At 41.8% G+C, this 27,556-nt stretch overlaps 1 protein-coding gene and 1 pseudogene across 2 annotated transcripts in view; one reads left to right on the top strand and one right to left on the bottom strand.

Annotated features, from left to right (window-relative positions):
* TGFBR3 (transforming growth factor beta receptor 3) overlaps positions 1–27,556 on the top strand; it is a 200,053-nt gene that overhangs the window by 46,364 nt on the left and 126,133 nt on the right. The window lies entirely within an intron of this gene.
* Positions 1,861–27,556, bottom strand: LOC122898519 (annotated as a pseudogene).

The raw sequence follows: 27,556 nt of genomic DNA, 5'->3' as shown, positions 1-27,556 counted from the left end.
CATAGCTATGAGTATTGGTGTGCTATTAAAATTATTGCTTGGTTAACATGTGGTGTATTTTAGGTTGGTTATTTCTTCATGACATCTGAGTTTGTATCTCATTAGTAACATTATCCTCAAGTAATGTTTTAGGATAGGTTACATCTGGGTCGATTTTACATTCATAAGGCTTACTACTAGAGCTCTAGATTTGTGGTATGTTGGTATTTTAAGGATCCTTAGAGATTACCTGGTTCAGTTCAGCCTGGTACATAAATCACCTGTCTAATATCCTGTTGACTGAGCCTCTAGCCTTTACTTGAATTTAAAATATCCCTGACCCTTGGGAAATTCTTCTTTGTGTTGTGCAATCCACCAGTCTGTAAACCTCCACTCCCAGCCCCTAGTTCTGCCCTGTAGAGCTGCGTGGAATTTGGTTAACAAATAACCCACCTGAATGGAGGCAGGGAGGTAAAAGAATTCTTGATAATTAAGGGTTGTCTAAAAGTGACCAGAATGAATGGTGTATCAATGGGACTCAAAGGACTTTGCTCCCTCTTCATAAAAGAAGTAGGGCTTTTATTTGTAGATGGAGCTGCTTTGAGCTAGTTGCGTGCACATTTGGCAGAGGAATTTGTCCTGTGGAGCCTTGGTGGGGCAGTGAGCCGGAGGGGAAAGGCAGTGCCTGGGTCTCTGGACCTCACTCTGCAGAACACCGCCAACCCCCTACCCCGTGCATTATTGCATATGTCCTTTCCTGAAGAGGAGGTTTGTGTCTCAAAGTTTTATCTGCCATATTCTTTTAATTGCCTAAATGGAAGCTCCATGAAAATAAAGGCTGCTCACCTTGTTCACTGCTATATCTCTTAGAGCTGTAAGAACTTGGGAAATGTACGTGCTCAGTATTCAAGTGATGGAATTAACAATTAAACATTCAAATGTGAATGTGTTTTCAGTTTAGTGCAGGGAAATGTCAATGTCACTTTCACTTTAACCAGCTCACGTTTGTGACTTTTTTTTTTTTTTAAGATTTTATCCATTCATTTGAGAGAGAGAGAGAGCATAAGCAGGAGGAGAAGCAGAGGGAGAGGGAGAAGCCCCCCACTGAGCTGGGAGCCCAACATGGGGCTCAGTCCCAAGACAGGGATCATGACCCAAGCTGAGGCAGATGCTTAACCATCTTAGTCACCCAGGTGCCCCTAATTGTGACATTTTAAAATTGGACAAGTGTTTTGACATCTGCCCCCTCCCCATATTTCGTCTCTGTGAAATGACAGGAGAACACCAACCAATCACAGGCTTCATGAGTTTAATAAGTTTATTCCTTCCATTACTATTTGCAGCACCCAGTATTCCTTTGAAATACCAGACAACCCGGCAGTGGCCAGCAGTACACTTCAGACCTTCAGAATTCCAAGTTCAGGTTCTTTGAGAGTTCAGTGCTGTAGGGGCACTTGTCCAAAACTTTTACCTCCCTATAGCTGGGAATCTTTAAATGTACCAGTGAAAAAAGTTTTTTCCCCTATAAGGGGAAGAAAGAAAATCACTCCCCCAAACCCAGCAAGTCCGGCTGTGAGGTCGTTCCTTCTGTCCCATTCTTCAGGCTTGTTTTTTATAGTAGCGCCAAAGAGATGAAAATCTAACCTGAGTTACAAGAAACAATAAACCGTGATGGCTATAAAGGGAGTGATCAGGAGCAAATGAGATAGGTACGCCTTTACCTCCCATATCCAATATATGTCCTTCACAGAAAAATACCAAAAATAACAGGTCCATAAAATATAGCAGCCAGAATTTTAAAATCCATTCACCCAAGGGTGGCAAAAAGCAGGACCGGGAGCTAGGAGGGTAAATGGCACAGGGAGAAAAAAAGTAGTTACATCAGTCCAGGCATGGGGGCTGGCAAATGCTAGGAAAGACCTGCAGAGAAACCTGTGGTCCATTCATGCTGGTGTCAGGAAGATTCCGCTCTATGTGCACCAGAGACAGAAATCCCAGTTCCTCAGAGAGAAGGGAACAGGCAGGGGGGTCCCTCGAAGAGCAGGTCCTGCTTGCCCTGGTGGAGGAGGGGACAAGGAAAAGAACTCCTTCAGGTTCCTTCCAGTCCCACCCATCCCCTCTGGATGGCAGGTGACTCAGTGGCCTGGTGGGAGGCAGATGCGGCAAAGGGAATTTCTCTGCAGAGGCTGAGCTGTTCAGGACAGACTGCAGATAGACTGCCGTGCAGAAGAGTCAGTTGCTTAAGAAAACCACCCCAGAGAAGAGACGCTCCTGGAAAAGGTATACTTTGCCAGGGGTCTTTGCTTCATTGGTACTGGTAATGAATGCAGGAAAGGAGGGAGAAGAGGCCACCACTGGTAATATATCAGGACTGCATTGCTGTGAGGAAAGCCATGGGCAAACCAAATCCAAAGTAGTAATGCCAATTGCTTTCTGTGTTTTAACAGTCACTGGTGCATTTCAGTTCCTTTACCGGACCAACAATACTCAACAGCAGTCCAGCAAGGAGGGAGGGACATACCCAGAGAACTAACCAGCTGACGCACAAGGCAGATGGGAAGGAGACTCATGCACATGCCCTGGATGAGGGGAATGAGCTTGCAGCGAAAGGTTGAAGAGCATGTTAGCAGTTACTTGCTGACACTGGGGAATGGGTGAGGCTTCCTCCCCGGTGCCTCAAATTCCACATCAGCTGTCTTGAAATGGTATTTACGACTTTGCTAGGCACAGAGGGAACACCCAGTGAGCACTGAAAACTGAGGTAAGGAAGAATTCCAGCCACGATCAAACATCTCCATGTTGTGATGATGGATCACCAGTAATTTGGTCTGTTACCGACTGTAGTACAGGAAAAAACACTTGATAAAACAAGAGGAGACTTCTACTGATGATATGTAGCTCACTTTCTCTCTCTCTCTCTCTCTCTTTTTTAAGATTTTATTTATTTAATTGACAGACAGTGAGGGAACACAAGGGCTGAAGTGGAAGAGGAAGAAGCAGGCTTCCTGCTGAGCAGGGAGCCCAGTGCGGGGCTTGATCCCAGGACTCTGGGATCATGGACCTGAGCCGAAGGCAGATGCTTAACAATTGAGCCACCCAGGCGCCCCAATAGCTCACTCTCTTGCTTCCTTTCTGTACTCTGGGCTCTCCTGGGTGTGGGACATTGCCTGCACTTCTTCCACGCTTCTCTATCTTGTGCTGAATCTGGGCATCGAGCTTTGAGATGGTACAGATTCCCCAAATGGAGTCTTTGATTCCCCCTGGTAAGGTCCTAGAGAGAAGTTTTGACACTCTCAGCCATTTCTTCACCACCCATACTACTAACTACATGGAAGACAGAGAAGCATCTTGAAATTTTTCATCATGAAGGACCTGATGTTCTGGCCCTTCTGGCCGCCCCATCTGCCTGTCTCCGACCTGCCTTGCCCCTCGCCCACCAGCTGGCTCTGCTCCTCTTGGCTGTTCCATGCTCAGCTGCCAACTCCCGATGGGGCATTCCCAGGGCCCAGGCTACTGCATCTACCCTGGGCATACCCAGGCCACACGAGGCCACTCTCGCTTTCATTTGTATGTCATGGCCCATTCTTGGTGCCTGAGCTGAAGGAGAACCTGTCAGGATGGGAAATGAGATCTCAGGAAAAAAATATTTATAATAATTTATGATTATTTGCAGCTTTCAGATACATTCAGATATGTGAAGATTTTCTAGAAAGGAAGGAAAGGTTTCTAATTTTATCAAAGGCAGAGGTATACCATGCTGTCAGAATTGGGTGTTTTTTTTTTGTTTTTTTTTTTTTTTTTTTAATGGTTTTATTTATTTATTTGACAGAGAGAGATCACAAGCAGGCAGAGAGGCAGGCAGAGAGAGAGGAGGAAGCAGGCTCCCTGCTGAGCAGAGAGCCCGATGCGGGCCTCGATCCCAGGACCCTGAGATCATGACCTGAGCCGAAGGCAGCGGCTTAACCCACTGAGCCACCCAGGCGCCCCAGAATTGGGTGTTTTAAATCAGCTCTGCTGGATAGCAGCTTCACACTATAACCCCAGGGATGTTATATGAGCTTAATTCTACTTCGAGTGCTAATGAAACAAGTTGGCCAGAAATATGAATTGTAAAAAGCCATCAAAACATTACAGTGTAGGAGAAAAATGTAGCGAAAATTTAACATAGAAAGTCCAAATAGTTCCCTTTTCTGAAGGCTTTTAAAATTTGTTCTTAGGTAATGTGCAAAGACTATTTTAGGTTGTAGAAGATATATGTAAAATTAAAATGACATTAGCTGAGAACGTTGCACAGTTAATTAAGAAAATCTGAGCTTCATTTTTTCTTTGGTGTTTGTATCTCTCTTTAAGGTGCCAGTAGCTCCATTTTCTATAGAGAGAGGACATGTATTTAGGTCAGAAATCATTGACATAGTCCTTGAGTTATCTTGGGTCAGTATTTTCTCCGGGAAGGAACACCTTTTGATTTTGGAACCAGAATGCTGGTTCCTGCCTTCTAGTCCAGGTACCACCCTCCCTGCACATTCTCCCTCTCTCCACCCTCCCCCCAACTCCATCCTGGGCTGGCCGTGGCTTAATCACTTGACTCAGTAAGTCAATAACTTCATGACTTTGAGTGAGTTAATTAACATCATTCCATCTCAGTGTTTTCAGCTGCAGAGTGAAGGCAATAGTATATCTCAAGGTTTTGAGAAATACTTTATCTACTATATACTATAAAATTTACATACAAGTAAAATGCTTAGAAGAAAGCCTGGCACATAGTAAATACTCCATAGATGATATTAATATTACTGCCAAATGTGGATATTTTGAGGGTAATAGAGTGGAAAAGAGCTTTTAAAGAAACTGGAAATTTCCCCATACAAATTCCAAGAAATATTGATCATTGTCTCCATGATGACGTCAGTGTTTATAAAATACTGTGCCATTTAAGCCACTTGCTGTGCTTCCATTTGCACTTCCCTGTGGGAGGTGTGGAGTTGATTTCTGAGGTGCTCCATTGATCATGAACTAGGAATACTCTAAAGAAAAAGAAGGTGTAAGTACTAACTAGCTAGAGAATGAAATAACTTTGAATTTTCTAAAGCTGTGCCTTTACCCAGAATTTTAATTTTGTTGAATTTCTGTGTAATGGAATAAAAAACTGTTCCATTCTTAGATTCACAATGTTCATAGACAAAATGGAAAAAAATAGATAAAAATTGTAATTTTGAGGGGAATGTTTTTTTTGTTTTGTTTTGTTTTGTTCTAGATTTATTTATTTGAGAGAAGGAGAGAGCATATGCAGCAAAGAGGATCAGAGAGCGTTTTAACGGATGTGGGGCTTGAACTCATGACCCTGAGATCGCAAACCTGAGACCACAACCTGAGCTGAAACCAAGCCTGTAACTCTTTTTTTTTTTTTTAAGATTTTATTTATTTATCAGAGGGGGGGGTGGAGAGAGCGAGCACAGGCAGGCAGAATGGCAGGCAGAGGGAGAGGGAGAAGCAGGCTCCCTGCTGAGCAAGGAGCCCGACGTGGGCCTTGATCCCAGGACGCTGGGATCATGAACCTGAGCCAAAGGCAGCTGCTTAACCAACTGAGCCACCCAGGTGTCCCCAAGCCTGTAACTCTTAATCTACTGTGCTACCCAGGCGCCCCAGGGGGAAAGTTGGTTTTTTTTTTTTTTAATAATTATCTACATCAATCAAATTCCATGGATGTCTTAATTATCATTTTGTGTTTCAGAGATTGGAGGAGATTTTGAACATGCTTTCTTCTCACCCCCCCACCCCCAGTATATTGGCCATTATATTTAACAGTATTTGGGGTTTTTAAAAATAGAGGTAATTAATTATGAAGCATTTTGATGTTGAGCAGGCAAAGGAAACACATTACTTTGTGTAAACAGAGGTTAATATGGAGTCTTTGAAGTCTAAATATTGAAGTATTTGCCTAAGGACAAAGTTCCTAACTATTTAGGTTTCTTCTGGCCTGTAATGAACTACAGTGGTGGGAATAACACAGAAACATCTTACGTGTGAAACATTTGGGTCTTGTTTGGAAAGCACGAGGGATCTAAGTTTTCAGGTTTACCGTTGACTTACACTGATAAGTTAGAAATCTTTGTTCCTGTTTTCCTCTCCTTTTTGTGGTCTGATTGGCTCATGGTTGGTAAAGACAGAAGCATATGTTTCTGAGAGAGATAAGCCTTCATTCTGTTTACATTTTAAAGATCACCATCTCTGGAACTGGCACTGGAACCAAAGAATGTTTATGACTTCCATGTTAACATGGGGATGGGTCTGAAAGATGTTAAGTGAGGTTTATGTTCAGTTCTGTTCTATGGCTTCCTTGGCCCCGGCCAAGATAACCTGGTTTTGTAAGAGCTAAGAGAACCTGCCTTATAATCTCTTTTTTGTAGCTGTTCTTAAGTTTTTATCTGAAAGCATCTACCTTGAGGACAGAAGCTCTACTTCGTAGAGTGAAAAACAACTGTTTCTAATCTTAGCACGTGGACAACAAAGAGAGGGACCAGGGGTATACATGTTTTCAGACACGGTTGTGTTTCACACCTGCCCTAGTTGTATCAAGCGGATCTTGTGGCCTTTGGGCGGGATTGCCTTGGGAAATGGAAACACAAGAGGGATAGTTTCTAATTTAGAAAGACCTCTGGGACTCCAGTCCAGAAGTGTTGTGGTTTTTTTGTTGTTTTTTAACCTGTGCATGTCAAGTGGGGTGTGGTGTTTCCTGCTCTGGTGGTGGGGAGAACCATGTCACACCTTAACAGAGAAGGGAAAAAGCACCCGATGGCGTACATGATTTCAGAAGCATCACAGGCCCAGCTCCGTGTTCACTTTTCCAAGGTCCTTCCTGTTGCACTGAACTCTGGCCCTGCCCCCTCCCACCCTTTTGGGACTGTGGAACCCCCAGGCAGGAAGTTGCCACTCCTATGCCCTTTACTCTTTCTGTGCCCTCTGGCAGAGTTGTGTCATGTGGGTCCAGGCCCCATCTCAAACCACATTCCTCCTCAGTGCCCAGACTCCTGTGTGAAGTCCTGGCCGGTGTGATTGCAGCTCCTGTTGACCCACTGTTCACAGAGGCAGAGGAACACATAGCCCAGACTGTAGAACCCAAAGAAAGCTCTGGGTGACCTCTGCTATTTAGCAGCTGCTCCTAGCACCAGTCACTGTGGCAACTGGGCTCTGTTTATGAAAATGAACAGGGACCTCAAGGCCGGGACATTCACACCATGGACAGAGCTCCCCCTGGAAATACTTTGCCTGCCAGATTGCCAGGGCTAAGCCAAAACAAAGACATACCAAACAAAAGTAGCTGGGGAAGTGTTCTGACCTTGGGGGACATGCACCATGGCCTAATTGCCTGATACCCTCCTTTACCAAACAGAACCGTGCAAGGATGAGCTTATCTTGGTTATGCCAGAGAAAGAAGGAGGCAAATACCCTGGTACTTGAATGGGTAATTTTTTTGAATCTACCCTTGCGATGCACAGGGCTGGCCTCTAGCTGTGGGTTTGGAAGGAAGTTAAGTACCAAGGATCTGACTTTTTTGAAAATCTTATTTTAGGTTCTACTTTTTTGTAAACTATAAAGCTATTTTTGGGTCTGCACCTTTAGAATAGACCCTTGCCTGGAATAAATTGAGTTTGGAGTTTGTCCTTTTTGAGTCCTTGCTTTCACAGTGATGGTCCCGAGTACTCCCCATGGGAAATGGTGAGCCATAGAGATCTTTGTGCACATTGTGAAACCCAGAGCTTCCTTTGAGGGGACTGCTATGTTCTGGGTGCTTCTAGCATTCTTAGGTTTTATGATTCCATGGCTAGACCCTTCCAGCATCTGTGTCTTTCAGCCTCATTTAGATGCTCACTGGGATACTCCACTGGGGTGTAGATAGATGAAACTATAGCCTACATTGAAAGTTCCAAGAGTTGAGAGCTGGAAGGACTCTTAAAAATTATCAGACCACACTGCCCTCTTTTATAGTTGTGTAAGCCAAGGATAAATTCGCTTGGCTAGTTTGGCAGAGCTGGGGCAACTCCACAGGTCTTCCAAAGCCATCCCAGAGCTCCCTTCCCTGAACTGTACCTTGTCACTGTAAAATATCCATTCACGGAGTGCTTAGCCGGCTCAGTCTGTAGAGCTTGTGACTGATCTCAGGGTCATGAGTTCAAGCCCCACGTTGGGTATAGAGCTTAATTAAAAAAAAAAAAAAAAAAAGACTTAAAATAGCCATTTGGTGCATTGAGAAGGACTTAAGATCTGCCACCTGGTCTTGATCTAATAGATGTCAAGGAATTGGGATAAAAGGGGAGTGGGTTGAGGGGGGCTGCTGCTGCTTATGAGCACAGTGAGAAGAATGTGGGCTTAAACCAGAGTCCCTTCCTAGAGGGATTCAGGCCTGTGGCTCTATCCCAGCAACCCTTTACTCCTTAACTTCCCTCTCTAAATCCTGGGGTTTGAACAGCTGCTGCCCCTCATGAAGGTGACCCATCCCAAGGGACCCTTCACTGCAGGGAAGGAAGTAAAGCTAAGTGTACTTGGTCCTCTTTCAACACTCAGGTCTTTGCGGTAACTGTGGTGGCTGCCACTGTTTGCTCATGATAATTCCTTAGAACTCTCCTATTGATAAACCAAACCAAATCAGTAGTGGTCTTCCTTTATCTGAGGATTTAAGTTAAATTATAACCACAAGTATCCTGTCGGTTTCCATTTGTTTGGGTACTGAACATGTGTACTCTGGATCTGACTGTGATGTTTCTGCTCTATTTTGCCGGAGATCCCTGTGGGAAATATGAGTTTTCCATGTGACAGGCTCTTTTTCCTCTGGCCAGTTAATGAAGCTAAAATATTGTTGGGGTTGATTGGTCATATCTGAGGGTTCATCATGGGCATGAGTATAGGTATAAGCAAATCCCATGCTCTTCTCTGTGTAATTGTAATCAAGGGAAGAAGCCCACTTTTCTGGGTTTATTTTGTAGCTATCATGACATTCAAGTTCTCTTGACAAGGGAAGGGAAGAAGTTGGAGTATGTTCTGTGCTGGCTTTGTCACAGGCTTTGGAGGGCAGACCTCAGGGTGATCTGAAAAACCAGTGCCCTGAATGAGGTGAAGCCATTAACCAGAGTGATGTCTGGACAGTCTGGAGCTGAGCAGGTTTCTCTATTATCTATTTACAGCTAGCCAGGGAGGTTAATAGCAACTTCGCTGGGAGCCAGTGTCTGCACTGGCTGTAACTCACTTGTATTCTGGACCCGGGTCAGAGAAACTGAATAGATTTATTCATTCAGGGAGCAGTGAGTAACAGCAGCCTTAGCTGCAATACCAGCTCTTTTCAGCTTTCGATGATGTGCTCTATTATTGTCTTTAGCAGGTTGGCTAAAAAGTGAACCTGTTTGAGTCAAGGCTTTATTCCTCTCTGTCCAGCACTCACATGCTTGCTTCTAGTTGGCTGCAGTCGATTAGTAGACATTTATCAAGTGCCTACTATGTGCCAGGAACTGTGTTATCACAAACCAGTGACTTATTCTTAGTTAATGAATGACCTTATGCAGCAGGCATACAAAGGAGCCTTAAGAAGGGGTGGATAATTGGGACTTTTTGTGTCTCTTCCTGCTCATTCTTCCATGCCTTCACATCAGGGAAAGGAAGTGGAAGTCAACTTAAATTAGTTTATTTTGGTAAGAGCAATTTTAGAAAAGGTTTGGAGGAGGAGATTGAAACTATTGAGACTTAGGAGGTTTGAGGACTACTGCTGGAGTTTTCTTGTTCTTTCTAGCCCAGAGACTTTGTCCCAGTTACCACTGATAATGGACCCTTTTTATGTTTAACTGTCTTGTCAGTAAGTCAGTGACACATGCTGAGAATAGAAGCCAGTACCATTCCATGTTGTAAACGCCAGTCTATACACACCCCACTGGTTCTGTTGTTGTGATTGTTGCTATGATGCTTAGCCTCCAGTGCTAGCCCTTTGCCTGGCATTTTACATCACACCTACAGGGTCCCTACCCCTATCTGCTCACCTTCCCTGGAAGCTTAGGACCTTTTCCACGTCGCACCACAGGAAGTGGTGGAGGGGAAGGAATAGGAGCCTTCCCTCTATAAAACGAGGTCCTTGCTTGAGGCAGTGAAGGGAACTGTGTAAGTTTTAATAGGGAAACCTTTAATCGGGTAATTTTTTTTCTGTTAAACTCTGCTTTTTAAAATATTTAGGGATAAGTGTAACACTGTTCATTGTTTTCTGCTCTTTTGAAATACGTAACTTGTGATGGTTGACCATGTGCTAGATAGACTCAAAGAGATGTAGCCTCTAACCTATGCTCTGTAAGTGCTTCCTGACCCATGAGGGAAGAGAAGACATTAGGTGACATCATTAGAAGCTTTTTTAGTTAATGCAGGACAGGAGAAAATGGAAATTGGACTAATTGCATCCAATTCTTAGGTGGTTCTGTCTTTTTCATAGGGTTATCTTAACTGAAGACAGGTTTCCTGGTGGTTATAAGAAGAGCTCAGTAGGTATCAAGGTTTTGTTCACGATCCAAGGAAGAGTGATGTGATGCTGCCTTTGGCTTTTTTAAGAGAAAGCGCGCCTCTTTCCCCAGACCCCCAGCATATCTCTCTCTGCATTCACTGGCTGAATTGATAGAGCGCCATCTGTCCTTGAACCAGTCACTGGCAATGAGTAATGGAGTTGCCATGACTGGCTTAGACTGATCAGCTAGAGAATCAATCACATTGCTTACTACAGGGGTCTCCAGCCAAAATTTTTGTGAGCAGACTTCCAGTAGAAGAAATGCACATCTAGTGATACCGTGTAAGAGGAAGAGGTCAAAGGCAAAGTAATGGAGAGGTGGTCCTGGCCCTTGTTTGTGTTCCCTCAGTTCCTAGACAGCTTTCTGTGGTACCCTCTAGCGTGCTACCCTATATACCTGCCTCTCTTCCCATTTCTAGGATATAGCTTCTTAAGGCTAAGGTACTGTCTCACTCGATATTTGTGGCCACTATAGCTGGCACATAACGGGATTTGAACAAATTGAATGAAAGAAGATGTTTCAAATTTTTTGTGTTTTAACTTTTATCAAACATTCCTTGAAGTAAGTGGACCTTTGATATCTTATTCATTAAATATTTTATAACAACTGTGAGATATAATTCCCCTATTTAAAGTGACTGGTTGCAGCTCACTAGTTTTTAGTATGTTCATTCACAGAGTTGTTCAGCCACTACCACAGTCAATTTTAGAACATTTTCATCACTCCCCAAAGAAATCCATACCCATTAGCTGTCACTCCCTACTATTCCCTTCTTCTAGCCCCTGAAAACCACTAATCTACTTTCTGTTTCTGTGGATTTGCTTATTCTGGACATCCTATGTCAATGCAGTTCTACAGTATGTGACTTTTTGTGTCTGACTTCTTTTACTTAGCATAGTGTTTTTAGGGGCCATCCATATTGTAGCCTACAGTAGTATTTCACTCTTTCTTATGGCTAAATGGTATTACAGTGTATGTGTAGACCACATCTTATTGATCCATCATCAGTTGATGAACATGTGTGTTGTTTCTAGTTTGAGGCTATTACAAATAATGCTGCTAAGACCATTCATGTACAAGTGTTTATGTGGGCATATGTTTTTATTTGTCTTGGGTATATGTGTACCTTGGTGTGCAGTAGCTGGCTCAAATGGGAGCTCCGTGTCTATCCTTTTGAGGAACTGCCGAACTATTTTCCTCAGTGGTTACATTTTACATTCCCAGCCTAGTTTTTCCACATTGTTGCCAGCCCTTGTTATTATTTGTCTTTTTGATAATAGCCTTTCTGGTGGGTCTCGAGGGGTATCTCCTTATATGTTCATCAGTTTTAAAAAACAAAACAAACCAAAACATTTGATTGGTTGTGTCAGAAGCTCTCTGTTAGTAACCTTGACTCTTTCTACCTCTCTGATTTCATCCCCTTCATGTTTTTCCTCTTAATTTATGTTCCACACCACTAAACTGTTTTGTAGTCTCTACACCACCATGCTGTTTGTTACTTCTAGACCTTTGCTTGTGTTTTTCCCTCTTCCTGGAATATGAATAGAAATGCTAATGCTAATAATAATAATGATAGCACTGGTTAACTCTTAACATAGCCAGCTAGTCATAGAGCAGGCAGTTGGTTCCAGAGTCTATGTTCCTAAACACTGTGCTATATATTTTTTTCTTTTATTTTTTCTTTATTTTTTTAAAAAGATTTTATTTATTTGTTTGACAGACAGAGGCCACAAGTAGGCAGAAAGGCAGGCAGAGAGAGAGAGAGAGAGGGAGGAAGCAGGCTCCCTGCTGAGCAGAGAGCCCGATGTGGGGCTCCATCCCAGGACCCTGGGATCATGACCCGAGCCAAAGGCAGAGACTCTATCCCACTGAGCCACCCAGGCGCCCATGTATGTGTGTGTGTGTGTGTGTGTGTGTGTGTGTGTGTATATATATATATATATATATATATATATATATATAATATAAATAATAAATAATAAATATATATAAATAAATAATAAAAAAATATATATATTTAAATCAGCTTTATTGAAGGGTACCTGGATGGCTCTGTCAGTTGAGTATCTGACTCTTGGTTTCTGCTCAGGTCATTAACTCGGGGGATGTGAGGGCAAGCCCCTCATGGGGCTCTGCACTTTGTGCAGTTTGCTTGGGATTCTTTCCTCTCCCTCTGCCTCCCCCTCTGCCCCTCACCCCTGCTCACAGGTGCATGCACGTGCCTGCTCTCTTTCTCTCTCTCTCCCATAAGTAAATAACAATTTTTAAATAAAACCAATTTCCTTTATTGAAGTAAAATTTACAGGACTAAAATGCATATATTTTAATGGTACAGTTTAATGGATTTTATATATAATGTATACACTTCTTTTAAAGATTTTATTCATTTATTTGACAGAGATCACAAGTAGGCAGAGAGGCAGACAGAGAGAGAGGAGGAAGCAGGCTCCCTGTTGAGCAGAGAGCCCGATGTGGGGCTCGATCCCAGGACTCTTGGATCATGACCCGAGCTGAAGGCAGAGGCTTTAACCCACTGAGTCACCCAGGTGCCCCTGTAATGTATATACTTCTTTAACCACGGCTGCAATCAAGTTACAGAAGATGCAGATTTTTGTATATCACTCCCTCCTTCCCTCCCAGTTCTCCTGTCCCTTTGTAGTCAATATCCCTGTCCCAGGCATTTACTGACCTGCTTTCTGTCACTATAGGTTACTTTGGTCTGTTCCAGAGTTTCATGTATTCTCTTGAGCCTGGCTCCTTTTGCTCAGCAAAATTTTTTTTAGAGTTAAACAAGTTATTCTGCATATCAGTAGTTTCTTCCTTTTCAATGCTGAGTATATATCCATTGTATGGCTACACCCCACTTTGTGTGTTCATTCACGTGTTGATGGGCATTTGCTTGTTCTCTTTATTATGAAAAAAATGGTATGAACATTTGTAAACATGTCTTTTTATGAACATATCTTCCAATTTTTCTTGGGTAAATACCTAGGAGGGCAGTTGCTCCGTTGTATGGTAAGTATATGCTTAACTTATAGAAACTGCCACCCAGTTCTCCAAGTAGATGCATCTATACTGATTTAATATATATATATTTTAAAAATATATATAAATATATATATAAAATATATATTTTAAAGTAAGCTCTGTGCCCACCATGGGGCTTGAACTCATGACCCCAAGATCAGGAGTTGCATGTTCTACCAACTGAGCCAGCCAGGTGCCCCCTGTATTGATTTTAGTACATATTTATCCTTTCCTATCCTTTTTGCTTGGGTAGCTTCTTTTTTTTTTTTAATATTTTATTTTTAAATAACCTCTGTACCCAGTGTGGTGCTTGAACTCACAGTCCTGAGATCAAGAGTTACATGCTTTTCTGACTGAGCCAGCCAGGCACCCCTTCACTAATTCTGAAGAATTACCTCAGGCATTCCCTGCTTGGAAGGCTTTTTTGACACTTTCATCTTTCCCTCTTTTGAGGTGAATTAAGGAGGTTCCTCCTCCATGTTCCCATAGCACCTTGGTTATTGAAATTGTTATCTTGCCCATCTTTTCATCAGATTGTGCTCCTTGAAGATGGAGAGAGTGTTATTATTTCTGTATCCCTCATAGTTTGGATGATAAACCTAATAAAATATAGGTAGATGCTCAGTAAATGTTTGTGAATGGGTGGCTGACTGGAACATTATTCAGCTGACAGGGGAGTTTATGGCCCTGTAAGGGAGGTAAAACAGGCAAGTAAATAACTATAATGTAAAGTAGAAATTAATAAAGGTGAAGAACAAAGTTTATGGGAATTCAGAGAGAGAGATGGCTTTTGATGGGGATGGTTTGAGAGGTTAACAAGGGAGGTGGACATTTCAGCTGAGCCCCAAAAGATAGATGTAGATGTATAGAGATACTATTGGTTTTAAGAGCATTTAACTTGAACTTCTGTCCCAGAAGGTTGAGCAGGTTGGAGGTTGAAGGCTGTGTTTGGGCCAGTTACACTAAGATGCCCTGTTTTGTAAGCTTTGCTATTCCCAAGAGGTACTAGGTACTAGATACTAGTACCAGCAGGTATTAGGGGATACTGAAATGTTTTCTTTTTGGCAGTAGAAGAATATGAATGTGTTTCTCTGCGTGTCTTTCTTTTATATCTCTAAATTCTAAGTCTTCTAGACTAGAGGAAAAAAAGCTTCTCTTACCTCTTTTCTTCTCACCCCGTGATGTGGTAACAGTCACACAAGTCACATCATTGCCACGGCCCTGCCTTGGAGGTGGTCTCATCTCCCTGGTCCCAGACATCTAGGTGCACTTTTCAGCCTATTTGTGTACTTTTCTTCTTTATCATATGTTCATAGAATATTATAGCTGGAAACTTTCAAAATAATCAGATATCGGGATCTCATTTTACAGATGAGAATTGACCTTGAGACCCATACCATTGCCTGGTTAATGATAGTAACGTTTAAAGCTGCCGTTCATTGAGCATGGTGGTGTGTGTCATATGATAACCCATGTGACAGCCTGGCAAGGCGTAGGTATGTCTCTGTTTTACAAATGAGAAAACTGAGGCAAAATCTTAGATGGCACAATGCAGAATGAGGAGTCAAAGCCAGAAGTTTTCACTACTGCCTGCTACTGAGCCCAGGCAAGACCCTGGCTCTGCTGGGACACTGGCCACAGAGAAGGAAGTAGGGCCACAGAAAGCCCTCAAGTAGAGGAGAGGCTGTCATCACACAGGTGGAGTAGAACAGGGTTCTTTGCTGCCTACTGAGACCCTGGAGTGCTGGTCTTTTTGAACCACGTTTGACGCCACCCCAAATAAGACATCCAGAGCAGAAAACTACTCAGCCAGTTTCAGTTGATTCAGTTGGCTTGATTCAAAATTATTTATATGACAGTATGTATTTTTAGTTTTTCATTGTACAAATAAAACTGTGTTCATTATACAAGTAATAAAAAACTTAAAATACATGTACATGGGCGAAGTTGATTCAGAGAGACCAAGAGCAGAGTCCCAGTGCCCGTTTAGCTCCCTGACCCCATTCTAGCGCTGCCCCCACCGTAGGTAGGAACTATTTACCATTAGAATTATGTGTTCAGTCCTCTTTCTCTGTGCACTTGTGTACATCTACACAGAGTTTTAGGGAGTTAATAAGTTGTATCATTCTTTATGTACTTTTCTAAAATTAAAAAAAAACCTTAATATGTCATTGAGATGTTTCTGTCAGTACAAATAGCACTATTTTAACTGCAGTGTATATATTTCATGGTACGGGTGTACCCTCATGAATATTTAGGCTATTCCTAGTATTTCTCTATTGTAAATACTATGGCAGTTAACACCTATGTCTGTAACACAGTAATACCTTTACAGTTACGTTGTAAAGTTTTGGTATAATTACAGTTACGGTGTAAGATCTTAACAGAGGTGTTGGCTGCTTCACGTGCTACCCAAACCTGGCTGAGAATATTTTGCAGAGGGCTCAGAATATTCGTACTGGCCTTTATTATTGAATGATCACACCCTCTGAAATGTATTAATTGAGCATTAGGATTTCTTTATAAGCAAAATGTTAGTAACGACTTAGCATGTGCTAGGTACTTTCTTATCTGTTCCCTCATTGAAATCTTCTAACAATCTCCTGAAAAATGTGCTGCTACTTACCATTTACCTGAAACTAAGACTTGGAGAGACTGTGACTTGCGTTAAGAAACACGGCTTCTAAGGAGCCCATTCAGAATTTGAACCCTTGTCCTCTGTTACCACTGCAGTGTCTCTTCTCCATTGTTCTGAAGCCCGTCCTTTCTCTTGAAGTCTTTAAAGAGAAAAATTATAGGAAGTAAAATGTCCTTGAAATAGCGCATCAGAGTGTGAGCGGAGAGAGGAAGAGCGGGCATCCTCAAGGTCGGGGGTGGTGTGGGGGTACAGCCTCTGTCTCTGGCATCAAGCTTGGAGGTATGATTCATGACTTCAGGAGGCTGTGAGAGCGGCTACACGGAGAGACCTCGGTGCCCTGACAGCAATGTCCTGCTATTGTGGGCTGTGGATTTAGTATCATGGTTTTAAAAAAAAAAAAAAAAAAAAAAAATCACCACCAGGAAAGGCTGTACAGATGCAGCTGCCTCTGAGGGCCCTCCCCCAACAGGAGAATGGCCCTCAATGGACAGATTTTCTCTGCTCCCTTTGAGTCTCCATTTCCATATGGGTCAGAGGTTATTTTCAACCTGGGGAATGCCTTAGCTCTTTGGGAACAGGACAGTGCAGTGGGACGATAGTCGGAATGGAATCATTGTTTTGAACTCTTCCAGCAAGGACCCTGTGCTTGTAGGTCTCCTGAAGTAGGTGTGAGCAGCCTTTCCTCCCAGAGGTGAAATTTGAGCAGTTTGGAAAGGGGAATCCGTTCTGCTCTTCTGGCAGAATGACCCGTGTCCACGGATCGTAGGGGGATCCTGTGCATGCTGTAAAGTAATCAAAAATTTAAAAAGAAGTCATCAGATATATTGGAGGAGGAAAGTTAAGAAAACCTGAAAAAAAAAAATACGACGAAATACAAATCCCTTACAGAGTAAATAATGTTCTTATAGTGAACATGTCAGCATTTTTAACAGATGTGTGCTCAAGTGTATTGTGACTCGGAATGTATACAGAAGGCACAAGCACAAACGTAGTCAATGTTTACATTCAACTTTCCACCTCCAAAATACACACATGGACGGTCCCACTTGTGGAGGTGTAATTACACCTCTGAAAACTCCCTTGGTCCCTTTTTCCTCCTCCTCTCCTCAAACACATATTTTGTTTTACTTCCCTAAAGATACATGATACATATGAGAGAACATACTACTCAGTTGCCTCACACCTCTCTGAGTAGTGTATAAGCCATGACGTGGTGAAACACCGGGGACGCAGATCCACTGGGAATCCTAAACACTGGTTTCCAGCCACAACTGTGCTGGAATGAAAATAGAAAACAATGAGGCATGTGCAGAGTCAGCTTTTCTCTGCGTCTTGGCTCAGCAGTTTTCCCGCTGTCCTAAACTTTACTTTAAAAAAAGCTGGGGAAAAAGAGGAAATGATCCAGTGTTTTAGAACTTTGGTATAAAATAGCAGTTTAGGGTTGTGGGGACACTTACTAAAAAGCCAAACCTTAATTAATGGTGAGAAGTCTCACTGTTTGTTGCTCCGTTGTGAGGACTTGGATGTGTGTGCGCCCAATGCAGTCCTCAGCTCACCACCTATGTGAGAACAGACACAGCTGTGGATTTCCGTGGCGGCGTGGTACCAGCTGCATTTGGTCTTCATGAAGCCTGGGTTTTATTTTTGCTTTTGCTGCCCACTTGCTGTGGAATCTTGGAAATGCCATTTTTTTCATCCATCTCCCAAAGAATTCCATCGAACAAGTATTTACTGAGTGCTTACTATGTATGAGGTCTTTTCTCAGGGCTAGGGAGGACGAATAAGATAACACTTGACTCTAATATGCTTAGATGCGGTAGGGGGGTGTCCTGTAGTTTGGTGCTGTGGTGTGCCCATCAGAGAAGAGCCAGCATGCTGCAGGGATCCAGAGGAAGGGGTGAGGCTGAGAGAGGCTTCATGGAGGCAGCGAAGAGCATTAAGGTGAGCGCTGAAGTCTAGCTGGGCTTCAAGCATGGTGGGGACTTGGAGTGGAGATGAGTGTAAGAGGTGCGGATGCAGGAGGCCTTTCTGCATGACCAGACCCCAGAAGGGAGTGGTGCTGTGTGTGGTAGGTGCTGACTGCCAAGCCAGACCGTCCCTTAATCTTCTTCAGTTTCCTCATCTGCAAAAAAGGCAGATGAGGTTTCCTTCTGTTTCCATGTGCCGAAAAAAGAGAGTATTATGTTTGCCCCGTCAGCATGCAAATCACACCTGGTCCAGTGGGTCTTATACTTCGTGCTTGAAAACTAGTAGGTTTTTAGCCCTTTATGAAAAGTAGACATCCAAAAGCAGCCCCCACTTTCCTTCTTGTTTTTTTGTTTTAGCACCATTACCACTAGGATGCTATTTACTATAGGCAGGACTTGGTAAATAGGAAGAAAACACTAAGTGATGTGTCCAGCCTTTTTCATGAATGGTACAGGAATCCAAGATGACATTCTGTAGTTTACTTTGAAAACTTTGTTAGTGAAGTATTATTTCGGACATCTGTAGATGCATCTGTAAAAAGGAGAAGAGCCAAGATAGAGGGAAATGTGAACATCAAGTAGGTTCACATTTTCTCCCTGTTATCAGTAGCACTTTTCGGAAAGTACTGATTAAATATGAAGGCTGATTCCAGTTTTTGGTTTACTTGCCTTGCAGCGTACCAAGTCAAGGCTGAGCTGGGGGCCACCTTCCAGAAAGCAAAGACTTCCTTTCTGACTGGAAATAGTATTTTGTTTGACCTTCAGAATACTCGTGGCCTTGCTGAAATACGTGGGCCAACATTTGTCCTGGCAAGGCCAGCGCAGTTTAATATTGGTGTCTGCAGAGATTACCTTATAGGCCATTCAAAGCAGCAGGAGAAAGGTGATTATAGTAACTCAAACATTTGCATCCTTTCCGGCTTAAAAACCAAGGAGGTGATTTAAAACAGGCAACATTTGAAAACAAACATCAACAATGAAAGAACAAAAAACCCTTCTTGCAGTTCCTAGTTGTCTAAATTTTTGAGAACTTTGCCAAGGTCAGAGTGTTCTTTTGCGAGTGACCTTGTCAGGAAGAGGGATTACATCTCACGTATTACACTGTGCTGATATCTACAGCCCTCTCCTAACGATTGTCAAATATGGACCTTGGAAAGCACGATTTCCATGCCTTTCGAACAGTATGTTCTTTATGATGCTTTGTTTGTAAAAATACTATCACTTGGTTAGGGATTTGCATTAACACCCTAATGTCAACTGGAGTTAGACCTCATGGTAGGTCTTTTTTCCTCATCAAGTTAGAAGCAGAGTCCAAAGCCCGAGGTGGAGTTAAAAGTTACTGTTCTTACTTTAAAGCAAATACATAACTAGAATTCTTGTTGTATACTGGGTTCTTGAGTTCTTAGCGAGTCCAGTAATTTTCACTACTTAGGGCCACAGTTTGATTTTGTCAGATGCATAGTTGACGACATGATAAACGATAAGGCACTCCGCGATTAGATGGGTTCATATGTGGTGACGTGAAGATGTTTTCTTTAATAAGAATATCGGTTAGATGGGAGTAATTGAAAATAATCATATCCTGTTGTCGTTGATGTTCTGTATTAATTTAGGGGAAAAGGGTGAAATACGGATGTTTTATTCTGCTTACGCAGAGGGATATAAAAAATGCATGTAATTACATTTCTTAACGCTTCATTTTGCTTTTGATGTGATTTGATTTACCCACCAGGTAAAGCTGTATTTGAATGTTAATGCTTAGAGCAGGAGTCTAAAGTTTCACTTGAGGCCAGTAGGTGGGAACCACAGTCTCTAGTGATTTTCAGAATAAAATCCCATAAAGACCCCACAGGTGGAACCGGTGGTATGTGGACTTTAAAAAGTGAGCGTTTTGGGAATCCAGGAAGAATCTGACACTGTCTAATCGCTGTCAGGATGATTCCAACATCAGCACCGTACACCAGCTCATTTGGTTGGCTGTTAGTTGTGTGAATATTTGCCGTTCATGCAATTACAAAAGAGGAATATCTGATAAAAAAAGATAGATACAGAAAAATATGTTACAGAGTTTCTATTCAGTCCATATTTATACGTATTTGCTTACTGTAGTTGAGAAAGCAGGAGTGGTGAGTGAAGCTCAGGGGTTAATATGAAAAGTAATGGAGAAAAAGTGAGTAGAAAAAAAGAAAAATAGATGTTTTGATAATCTTTGTCAAATGTTTTTCCAAAGACCAGCCTCAGATTTAAAGTATTATGCAGATGTAGGCTTTGGCCTCCAGTTGTTTTCTGATAGGAATTCAGCCTCAAGTTGAACTTTCAAATTGGTTATTTTCTTTTCTTTTTTTCTTTTTAATTACTAAGTGACCAATCTGTTGTAGTTTGTTGATCTATTGTCTCCTCTTACTCTCCTGCTGCTGCTTTCTGCTCTAGCTGCTGTTTGTTCTGGAATGCTGGGCATGCACATGTAGGGTTAGAGTTGCCTGCCTCTGCCTTAACCAGAAATGGGGGAAATCTGACCCAGTTTGTTAATTTACAAGTTTAATTGGACTCAAAGGGGTTCTGATGGATAGTTATTTCCTCCATGTTCCTATTTCCAAAACCCCCATCCCTTTACATAATTAATTCTGTTATTTCCACTGTGGAGGAAGCTTCTCCACTCTGTTGTTTTTCTTAACCACCTTTCAGGGAGGGTGTTTTAGGATGAGTCTTGCCAGAGGCAGTTTGTTTCTTTCCCTGTCATCGGATTTGATAATAAAGCTGTTGAAGTCCAAACTTTTTGTTAGGCAGCTCTAATTAATCAATCTTTTCTATTGGTATCTTGCTTTTAAGCTTGTAGAATTCTTTGTTATCCAATACGTTAGTTTGCTTTGGAAACAAAGGCCGGAGTAGCCCTAATATACAGGTGGCCCAGGGCAAGCTGCTTGTTACTGGCAGAGCTGAGACTAGAACCTGGGGCTTCTATCCCCAAGATAAGCCTTCTTTCTTTCCTATGTGTTCTTAAGGTCTGTTATTGCATATTGTGAGCTGCTTTTTTAAAGAGAGGGATAGGACAGTGAGGAGAAAGGATGTTCTTTTCTACTGATTTTTCATGTGTTTATTGGTAATATTTTTATGTTTTATAGGGCTTCCTGATTGAATTAAAAAAAAAAACCAAAACTTTCAAGTACATGATCTCATTTCTTTCGTAACAACCCTAGGGATTAGTCAAGATAAGTATTATCCCTGTTTTAAAGGTGAGAAAACTGAGGCTCAGGAAAGTTGTATGTTTTAGTGCTGTTGGAGCCATGACCTGGACAGGGCTGGACTAAGACTAAAGTGAATGAGAATTCCACGTGGGCTTTTCCTTTCTGTAACATTCATGGAGCCCTGTTAAGTGTCATTTGCTGTGTTGGGTGTCATGGATTCAAAAATAACCTGTTTTTAAATTGGTATAGTAGAAGGTTCTTAGAGTTGGGTAGGGAGTGGTGCTTGGGGTTAACTTTGTTTAAGGGAATAATTTTTATAGTATGGACAGGTTGGTCAATTTGGAAGACTCTGTTACAGAACTACAGCCAGATGTGTATTTACTTTTGTGATCCCTGATTTCTTTGTTGGTTTATTCATTCCTGTGCATTAGGATAGAAAAATAAATACAGTTCTGTTTTGGCTCCCTGAAAGTTTTTATATTTTCTGGAATTTCCTCACTTATTGTCTTTAATATTCCAGAGTTTTATTATGACTCATTTGAGCCACGCAATAATAGAACAAGTAGGTGTAGGTCCGTGTGAAGAGGCTTATAAGGTAATTTGGGGGAAATATATTTTTGAAGACTGTAAATATTCATTTTTTCTCTTGGTCTTGAGATTTGTTTCATGGGTATCAGCGCTGCATGTTCTTGTATGTTTTGGATGGGAGAGGGTGAAAAGTTAGGAGTTAAAAGAGCACAGTTTAATTTTTCTCTTTGGCTCAAATATGTAGTTGTACCATAAACTACTGAAAGTTTCCTGTTCTTGTTTAATAAAAAAGTGCACTTCCATTCATTGTTTCCATGTAACTTCCTATGCTTTTTACAGTAAAAAAGGTCAAAATTTAGGATAAATTATGAATTATCTCTTGGGCAAAGAAACACTATTTCATTTTAGAAAAGAGCTTTAAAATGTGAACCTCTCTGAATCTGAAACTGTGATAGTTCTCAGTATCTGCCTTTTTTTTTTTTTTAAACCATAATTGTGGTTTGCAAAGAGGGCAGTCTGACCCATGTTTCTAACTAACATCAGAAGGCAGGGAAGATTCTGTGTCTTGACTTGGTTTTAGAAAGCTGCCGATAATGTCAGTAGAGGGGCTTTTGAGTGGCTTTGTGTGTCTTCCATGTGCCGTGCAGCATGCAGCCGGCCCTCCACTGTCTGGTACATCATGGATCACTAGTACCGACCCAAAACAGGGACCCATGGTCGCAGAGTCTGACCGCAGCAACCATGTCCTCCAGCACTGGTGGTGGGAGAGAGAAGACGGGAAGGAATGGTGATTACAAGTTCCACTGAAGAACTGTAGTGTAGAAGAATGTGTAGATGATGCTAAAATTATAATTAACCTGGGTGTGCAGGTTATTATCTGTTCATCCTGAACAATAAAGAAGAATATATACACACACACACATATATATACTCAGGAGACCTAGTCATGTATTTGCTTTCTCTCCCTCTTGATTGAAAAGATAATATTTCTAAAATGCTTGAAGTCCCAGAGTCATAGAAGAGTAAGGCCTTTAGCACAGTTTCGGTGTGAACTAAATTCCCAGCAGTTCACCCTGAGTAGTGCATACACTTCACTTTCTTTGATGGCTTGCCATTCAGATTAGGTCAGCGTGAACAGCGTCCCTAATATTGTTGCTAATATAGTCACTAAGGTTGTTATACAGTGTCACTTTTATAGCAAGTTTGTGTGTCCGTTGCACATGAAGAAAACCAAAACATTTGGTGAGTTCCAGGGAAGAGAGCTGTCAGAAGTCCATAGAGGTTGCTCTGTAGGTGGGATGGCCCTTATCCAAGCTGTTGACTTAGAATTGAGTATGAAAGATGACATGTGATGGGCTTGGAGCAGAGAGACAGACCTGCAGCCAGGGTAGAAAAACAGTATAAAAAGGATAGGCAGAAGTATAAAACACAAATGTGGGACCATTTGGTGTAGAGACAGAAACTGAAATAGCTACTGAAATTTAATAAATTGTAATTAGTATTCATAATGATGACCCCCAAGTCCTCAAAAAAAAATTTAGTGATAGTCAGGATGCTCAGAATATTTAAGGTGGCCAGGAAAGGACTATGTATGTAGTACATTTTAGGTAGATTTCCTATAAAAATGACTTAAGTCTCTTTCTTGAAAGGAGTAAATCCTTGCTTATTTGGAAGATTTGCTTATGTGGGATATCTCATTACCAGTCAGTGCTGAACAAATGAAGCATTTGTTGTAAGGTGGTACGGTGGCTCTTTGGCCTAGATGAAGTAAGGGGGGGGGGTGTAGGGAATACGATATTAAATACTGGGAGAAGGAATTAATTATTACTTTAAATAATGGATTAAACTTTGGTACATTTTTCTGTGCAAATGTTGAAACAAAGTTCTTTTTGTTTTAGGGATTGGCATGCACAGGATTTCTTTTTTAGATTGACCATTTGAAAGTATTAGAGTTTGTCTCCATGTGAGAGAAGGTGAACTCCCTGTGGCAGAGTGGTTTCCGAAGGTTCACTTGTGAGGAAAAGAGAGGAGCTAGTTGATTCAGAGTGGAAAAACACTGAAGAAAAGATCCACACCCCCCCCCAATAACACATAGATTTCCGAAAAACAGAAATTGCTTTGATTGAATGTGACAGACTTAAAAAAAAAAAAAAAAAAGTTAAGCTTTGAAACATCCGGTGACACATCGGTTTTGAAAGGTTTCTTTGTCACGTACAGATCTATGTTTGACAGGACTTTACTGTGTGTGGCAATTGTCATGACCATGCTTAGTGCATGTGGTTTCTGCACGGGTATCTCATTGATCTCGGCTTTAAATTTGCGGGGGAGTTTATTAAACAGCAGTATAATTTTTTAAAAAGATTTTATTTATTTGACAGACAGAGTTCACAAGCAGACAAAGAGTCAGGCAGAGGGAGAAGGGGAAGCAGGTTCCCCCCCGCCGAGCTGACAGCCTAATGCGAATGTGGGGCTCCATCCTAGGACCCTGGGATTATGACCTGAGCCTAAGGCAGAGGCTTTAATCAACCGAACCACCCAGGCACCCCAGTATAATAATTTCTTATATTTGTCTTAGGTTAAATACAGTTTGATTGAATCAAACCCCTCCATTCTAGCCTTGTGTTGAACTGGTAACTCTGTTTCAATTTTCAGAAGTTGCTCCTGGACTTCTGAATAGCATAGGAAAATCTAAAACTTTCTTTTTTTAAGACTTTTTTTTCTTTTTTAAGTAATCTCCACACCCAACGTGGGACTCAAACCCACAACCCTGAGAGCAAGAGTCATATCCTCAGCTGACTGAGCCAGCCAGGTGCCCACAAAATCTGAAACTTTGGGCTAATTGAATGGTGTGTTTTTAAAAAGCAAGATGAGAAAATCCTCCCTTTAGCAAACTAATGCCACTTTGTTTTTTGCCTTTGTACATACATTGGTGTAAATTATTGGTTTAAAAAGTAAAAACAAACCAAAAAACCCCCTTCCAGTTCTAGAAAAGAAGTTTTTGTGCATGTATGTCAGAGAGAATTACCTGGACCCCTGAATGAAATTCACTATAGAGGGGTGCCTGGGTGGCTCAGTGGGTTAAAGCCTCTGCCTTCAGCTGCCTCTATCATGATCTCAGGGTCCTGGGATCGAGCCCCACATCAGGCTCTCTGCTCAATGGGGAGCCTGCTTCCTCCTCTGGCTCTCTCTCTGACTCTCTCTCTCTCTCTCTCTGCCTACTTGTGATCTGTCTGTCAAATAAATAAATAAAATCTTTTTTTTTTTTTAAAGATTTTATTTATTTATTAGAGAGAGAGAGAGAGAGAGCGAGCACAGGCAGACAGAATGGCAGGCAAAGGCAGAGGGAGAAGCAGGCTCCCTGCCAAGCAAGGAGCCCGATGTGGGACTCGATCCCAAGACTCTGGGATCATGACCTGAGCCGAAGGCAGCTGCTTAACCAACTGAGCCACCCAGGCGTCCCTAAATAAATAAAATCTTAAAAAAAAAAAAGAAATTCACTATAGAGTGTATTCCCTCTGTTTTTAATGAGGCCATGTAAGAAAATTTATACATCTATACTTTTTGTAAAATGACACTTGAAATCACTGATCCTTGCATTATCACAGGCCTCTGAAATTCAGACGTAGGAAAAATGTTTTCTTATCCAAAGAGCTGACTCATTTTCTTTTTTATGAGTTTTTTGTTTGTTTGCTTTTTTAAATGAGATCTTTTAAGCATCACAGTTTCTCTTTTACCTTGGTTACTAGGAAGCTCAGAACTAGGTGAGGCAACTCAAATGAAGTAGTTTCCTTTAACTCAGTTCTTTGAGATTTCTTTTTGTCATTGCCAGTTTTTAATTGATTGGCAGCTTAACTGGGTTTCTAAGCCCATTTAAAATTTTTTATTACAAGTCCCTCAGTTTCTTTTCTAGAAGGAGTTAAGTATATAAGTGATAAAGGAATACATAGCATGACATTTGGGTTGGATAGGAATTGTCTTTTTTTTTTTTTTGGGAGTATGGTCGACATGCAGTGAAGCAGGAATTTTGTAGGAGTAGAGCCACTAAAACTGGGGACCGTGGTCAGACCTATCTTGGTACATTAATTTTGCATTTCTAGAACTGGAAGTCATGGCAGGACTTGTCTGAAAAAAACTAGGAAGGATTGGACTAGAAGGCCTTCTCACCAACTAGTTCATACAGGCACATCTCGTAGATATTGTGGGTTGGGTTCCAGACTGCTGCAGTAAAGCCAATATCACAATAAAGTGAGTCAAATGAATTTTTTGGTTTCCCAGTACATATAAAAGTTATGTTTACACTTTATTGTAGTCTCTTAAGTGTGCAGTAGGATTATGTGTAAAAAAAAAACCCCTATGTACCTACCTTAATTTTAAAATATTGCTTAAAAATGCTAGCCATCACCTGAGCTTCCCATGAGTTGCAATCACTGATCACAAATATAATAATGAAAAAGTTTGAAATGTTGCAAGAATTACCAGAATGTGATGCAGAGACATGAAGGGAGCAAATCCTATCCTGAAAATGCTGCTGATAGACTTGCTCAACACAGGGTTGCCACAAACCTGGAATTGATTAAAACAAAAACAAAAACAACAGTATCTGTAAAGCACCGTAACACAAAGTGCAGTATAATGAAATATGCCCATAGTGGTTCCCCACACCCTGTGGGTGATGGTGAGGACACTGATCTCCATGGAGCCCAGTTTCCTGTAAGCTCTACTATTCTGCGATTCCTAATGCAAAAGGAGGTTGAGATAGGTTGAAAAGTATTTTTCTTTTCAGGACACAGGCCATAGCTGGAGAGATGCTAATAATAATTAGAGTCAGGTGATAATAAAAATGAGTTAATCCGGGTGCCTGGGTGGCTCAGTCGTCAAGCATTTGCCTTCGGCTCAGGTCATGATCCCAGGGTCCTGAGATGGAGCCCTGCATCAGGCTCCCTGCTCAGCAGGAAGCCTGCTTCTCCCTCTCCCACTCCCCCTGCTTGTGTTCCATCTCTCCCTGTCTTTCTCTCTGTCAAATGAATAAACAAAATCTTAAAAAAAAGAGTTAATCCTAAGAACTGTCTATGGGGCAGATACTATGATTATCCCCAGTGCATAGGGGAAGAACCAAAGACATCAAGTGGTTAAGTAACTCCCCTGGTTACAAGGCTAAAGTGTGGAAGGACTGAGACACAGACCTGAGGCATTGGCTTCATGGTCCGTAGAGAACCAGGGTTTTGGTTGATTGAGGAATTCATCACCCAGCCAGTATTTGGGAGCACCTGCCACGTGCCAGGCACTGTGCTAGGCTCTGGCAGAGAAAGAGGATAAGCACAAGAGACATGCATGATCCTTGCCCTCATAGGGTTTCTTTATTTTTTGCCCTCATAGGGTTTTGAACTAAGCAGAAGACACAAACACATATGCCAAAGTTAATAAATGGCATGCAAACAAATGCCCAAATAGATTTATAACTAAGGGCTGTTATTGGCTATAACTGAAAAGGATAATAGGTATAACACATTTATGGAGTTCCCTTGATTTAATCAGGTAGAGGATGTGGCTCTGGGCCAAGGCTCCCTACCCAGGCACCATGCTCCTATTCCCTGGTCTACACCTAGTAGTCTTATCGGTGGTGCCACTTGATTGACCCGTAACTGCTGCAGACTCTGGAAATACCAGCTCCACGGTTTCTTCTGAACCTTTTAGCTTCAT

Source organism: Neovison vison, chromosome 2 (assembly GCF_020171115.1).
Source record: "Neovison vison isolate M4711 chromosome 2, ASM_NN_V1, whole genome shotgun sequence".
In the NCBI taxonomy this organism is placed as follows: Eukaryota; Metazoa; Chordata; class Mammalia; order Carnivora; family Mustelidae; genus Neogale; species Neogale vison.
This window is presented reverse-complemented; position numbering and strand designations above follow the sequence as displayed.